Source organism: Camellia sinensis, chromosome 1 (assembly GCF_055761805.1).
Source record: "Camellia sinensis isolate YWXY chromosome 1, ASM5576180v1, whole genome shotgun sequence".
Taxonomy (NCBI): Eukaryota; Viridiplantae; Streptophyta; class Magnoliopsida; order Ericales; family Theaceae; genus Camellia; species Camellia sinensis.
In genome coordinates this window covers 193,331,342-193,336,780 of record NC_138961.1, presented here as the reverse complement: position 1 = coordinate 193,336,780, position 5,439 = coordinate 193,331,342, and the positions used below count along the sequence as shown (strand labels likewise).

The following is a 5,439-nucleotide window of genomic DNA, read 5'->3' as shown; positions in this document are numbered from 1 at the left end:
ATTTTTTTGCACATGTGCCTAGTCTAGTATTTATAAGCCTTCATATAATCTGCTTAAAATATGTATGTAAAAGACAGATTCTGACAAACAAGTTTAAGTTAGGACATGTTGTGGTACATATGTCCTTTTTGGAAATTAATTTGGTTAGTCTTGTTTTATGTATGAAATGAAATTATTGACGTTGGATTAGACTTGGTTCGTATGGAATTTGTATTATATATAGAATTGGACGTTTATTTTTAATGTTTTGGATGGTTGGAACTAGAATGTGTGCACGTTGTTGAATGCTTGATAATATATTTAGCGTTGATGGGTTATATTGAATCTTGGGTTATGTACGTACAGGTTGTATTAAACATGGATGTAGGTTGTTTAGAATTTTTTTTGGAAAATAAAAAAAAAAAAAACAGAAAATATTTGGCCACCAAATATTTTGGTAGCCAAATACATAGTTGGAATTTTTTGGCTACTAATAATTTAGTAGCAAAAACATTTGGCGACTAAAACATTTGGTAGCAAAAAGTAAGGAATAGTTGGTTAAAATTTTTATGTAGAACTTTTAGTGACTAAAAAATTAGTAGCCGAAATGTCACTATTGCTGACTAAGTATGGATTCGTAGCCAAATGTTAACTTTCAGTGACTAATTCTTTCGTAGCAAAAAGTAACACATTCGCCGACCAAACGAATGTTAGTAGCCAAAGGTCACATTCGGCGACTAATACTTTAGTGGCGAAAACATACCTTTTGCCGACTAAACTAAGATTAGTAGCCAAATGTGTACACTTTCGGCGACCAAACAAATTTTAGTCGCCAATACTATCGCCGACAGGGTAAAGGCGACAAGCTTAGCGACAAAAAATTTTGGTCGCTAAATGGTTTCGGCAACCAAATTTTGGACTTTTGGCGACCAATATTTTGGTAGCCAAAAGCGACATTTCTTGTAGTGTCATCAACAATAATAAAAACTATAATATATAAGTTGAAGTTCTAATGTCTATTCAGTAGCAACGATTATCAAAATCTCAATCCAAATCATAGGATTTTATTATTTTATAACCTTAATTGAGTCAAACGATTAGGATCGTATTGTGAATTAAATTTAATAGGATCTTAAAGTGATATCCTAATCATAAAATAGTGTAGAATTGCACCAAAAAATGTATTATATTTGTATTGTTATTTAATTCTTCTAATATGATAATATGTATGTATGCATATCAATGTAAGAAATTTGACTATAAATTCCTTCTCCAATCATCTCCTCTAATTTGTAGTTACATAAAACATGAATTATATAATAAAAAAAATTAACATTTTTAAAATTATTTAACAAACATTATCATTATTGGTAATTTTTTATTTTATTTTGTATTGAAAGTTTAATCTTATGATTCTCAATCTAATTCTACATTCTGATCCGCAAGTCATTTCCAACAATCTCACCTAAGATTTCGATTTTAACAACCTTGTTCAGAAGTTACAAGTTGAAGAAATTGGTTGTTCATTAATCACATTTTATACAAGAAAATATAAACTCTAGGGTAAATACTAGACTCAATTGTTATTTTAGTCTCCATTATTTCAGCTATTATATGTGTAACAAATTTTTTTAATTTTACTGCGTAATTTGAATAGAATAAACAAATTAAAACTGAACTAAGAAGAAAGATAGAGCTAACAACAAACCTTTGGTGAGGAGAGGCATTTAAGAGAGAACAAAAGTCATTAACAGCTTCATGAGAGGCTATATCATAAAGGCCAAAGGCCTCATAATGAGGATTTATTTGGCTAGGTGCCTTGTACCCACTGCCGGAGATGACGTCGGTGTTCCGCCGCTTGATTTCGACCCGAAGGTCGAAGAGTGACCAAATCACCGCACTCATCTCCACCGACAGTGTTGGAGGGAGGAATTGATGGTGGTTGGTGATCCTGAAACAACCCAATTCCTCGCATGCCTCTATCATCTTCCTCGATTGCCCTGGAAAGTCTTGTAGATCAATCACTGCCACATTACACTGATTATTTGTGGCCATTTTTTCTTATGTTTGATGAAAGAGTGGAAATTAAGGACAATTTACTTCCTGAAGCTTGTTTTGAGTTTTGTGCACCAAACAATTAAGGAATGATGCATTGAATTTATATTGTTGCGGGTAGCAGCGAAATGTTGCTATGCGTCTGTTTGGACAGTGACTTTTTCAATAATTTTTAATTAAAATATAATATGAAAAAACTTGAAGTGTTTAAAAATGATTTTTTATTTTTATTAACAAACGTATTAAAAAATAAAGAGGATAAAAATTATTTATTTTTGTATTTTTTTTCTCACTTTTTAACTTCTTAAATAATTTTGTGAATATGGGTGATTTGGGATGATCTAAATAAGTGTACTTTTTGACTTTTTGTGAAATATGAGTTGAGTTTGAAGTGATGTTGTAAAGAGGTGATGTAATTTAAATAAAATGATGTGACTTAAATAAGATAGTGATTTTTTAACTTTTTTGAAATACCCCAATACATCCAATAAAATTTGTTTATGTTTGATGAGAAGGTGAAAATTTTGAACACTTTACTTGCTCAAGGTGGTTTTGGGTTTTATGCTGCCAACAATTTACAAATGATGCTTTGAGTTTATATTTTTGTGGCAGCAACAAAATGCTTTAATAATTTACTTATTATATAAAAGAGCAATTAATAATTTTATTTTTTTAATTAATTATGTTAAATAAAAAGTTTTGACAAGAAGCATTTCTAATTTCTAGACTATACAAAGGACCATTTGTATTTTAAATATGAGGACTGTATTTGTAATTTATGCTAATTTTTTTAAAAAAAAAATCCCCATCAATAGATTTTGAAAAATGTGAATTTTTTTTAAGATCCTTAATATTAAAATTTTATAAGATAAAAGACATATAATATTTTTATAGTAGTTAAGGTCTCTCAACATTTTCACAGAGAAAATTTGACTTAAAAATTTTGTCTGACTCAGAGAAATTTAATTTTGGAATTTTTCTATGAATTCAAAAAAATTTCTCCGTGAAAATTGAAATTTCTTTGGGTCGGGCAAAATTTTTCTGAGTTAAATTTTTTCTGTAAAAATATTGAGGAACTTTAAGGTAGCGTTTGGTAGAGTTTTGTAAATGTGATTTGAGAGTATGAGTTGTATTTTGAGTTTGTGTGTTGTGGAGTTATGATTTGAGTGTAGAAAATTTGTTTGGTAAAGAGTTTTGAAAATAGTTTTGGAAAAGAGGTTTGATTTGAGTGGGGAATTATTGATGTGACATTTGATATGTGATACAAAAATTTACAACTCATAACTAAACATACAATTCAAAATTATTTTAAAGCACATAAAAAATTAAAAAATTTCAGAAAATATTTTTTCCGATTATATAAATCAATTGCAAAAAAAAAAAAAAAAAAAAAAAATTACTGTTCCGGACAGCCGGCCGGACGTCCCCTTAGCAAAAATTTTGAAAAAAAAAACAGAGCAAAAGAGCGGCTGAGACAGATTTGGTACAGAGCTCTCAGCAGAGCTTTTGAAACGTGATTACAAAATCCTAAACAAACATCATACTGAAACACAGGTGTAGAATCACGTTTCAAAAGCACAACCAAACACAGCCTAACTAATTTAAAAAATATCTTAGATCTCTCCTACTACACAACATTAGAGAGGGATGTTTCACTAATTTTTTCTTTAAAAAACTAATTACAAAAAATAAATAAAATTTATAAATATTAATAATTAAAATTATAAATTTTTCCATCGATTTATATTTTTTATTTCTACCTACCACTGAAGTGGGGTTATCTTTATATTTCTTATTTCTACCTACCACTGAAGTGTGGTTATCCTTATTTTTTTAGGGTTCGTTTGGGAAGTAGATTAACTTCTTAACTTTGTGACTATTTTAGCCCAGGCTAAAAAGCTTCGTTTGAGAAAAGTTTTTTGATTTTTTTGACTTTTTTTTAGAAAAAGAATATAATGATTATGAGTTTAATGTAATGTTTTATCTTATTAAACTAAAAATTTATTTTATTATTTTATAACTATTTTAACCAAAAAAAATTAAATCTCGACTTTCCAAACGAGCCCTAGTAACTTTTTAATTGACATCCTTTCATGCCAAAGGCACACATTAGAAGGGGTGATTATTTAGTACTCCCGGAGTATGGACACGTGGTGCTCCATAAAGTTTTGATTGGTGGAGAGACACAAGGGCCCACGATTTATATTGGACATGGGGGATAACATAGGGCTAATTAATTGCTGATTAGTTTGGAGTATGGACACGTAATGTTCCGAGAGTATTGAATAATTTCTCCATTAGAAGATAAGTCCTCTGTGGAATGTACACATTAGGAGGGCTGCTTTCCGCATAAGCCGACAAAAAGGTCTTTTGGAAACACACTAAAAAGTCAATTTTTTAACTTTTTAACTTTTTAATTAAAAAAGTCAGTTTTTTATTTTATTTTATTTAAAACAATCTAATTTTTTGCTAAAAAAGTCATCAAAAAAGTCAAAAAATCAAAAAATTAGTTTTTTATCAACTTTTCAAAACACCACAAAGTCGTCTTGGAAAATTGACTAAAAAAGTTTTAAAATTTTATTAATTATTATATTAATTTACAAAAAAAAAATCTCATTAAAATTTGGAAGGATTCAACAAAATTCAGTTATGATCTAAAATTAATAGATAGTTGATGTAGTAAATTATTAAAATTAATAGATATTTGTTTTTCAGTGAAACAAACTAAAAAATTTATTGATTTGGTGAATTAATTGAAATTATTAAATGATTATTTTCTGAATGTATAGATTAGGACTGCAAGCGAGCTAAGCAGAGTCGAGTTTTGCTGAACTCAAGCTTGACTCATTTATTAATCGAGCTCGTTTATTGAGTTCGATCTTGGCTCAATACGGAACTGAGTTCGAACTCGGCTCGGCTCGTTAATATTAATTAAACTCGAATTCGGCTTACTCGATAAGTTTTTTTTTAATATTATTTATATTATTTAAATAAAAATATTTAAATAAAAAATATTATTTAATATATAAATAATGTAATATTATTATTTATATATTATTTAATATATAAATAATATATTTATTATATAATTTATTTAAAAATAAACCACTGGAGCTTATTCGAGTTCGAGTTCGATTCGTTTACTAATCAAATCTAATATTTAAATTCGAGCTAGATTTGTTTACTAACCAAGCCGAACCCTTAACGAGCTGAGCCGAACCCTTAACAAGCAGAGTTGAGTTTGTTCATGAACAACTCCATTCATTTGCTACCTTAGTATAGTTTATGTATAGAATACGATTGGCTATACTACTTACTGTTGTTCTTTTCAAATTAAAATTAATCAAATCTTACCTTTGCTCAACTATATCAAATGAAATATTAAATAAATTAGTGATTTTATCT

General features: G+C 28.6%; 1 pseudogene; it reads right to left on the bottom strand.

The window, feature by feature from the left end:
* Nucleotides 1-988: 988 nt before the first annotated feature.
* Nucleotides 989-2,034, bottom strand: LOC145821825 (2-oxoglutarate-dependent dioxygenase DAO pseudogene; annotated as a pseudogene).
* Nucleotides 2,035-5,439: the final 3,405 nt, after the last annotated feature.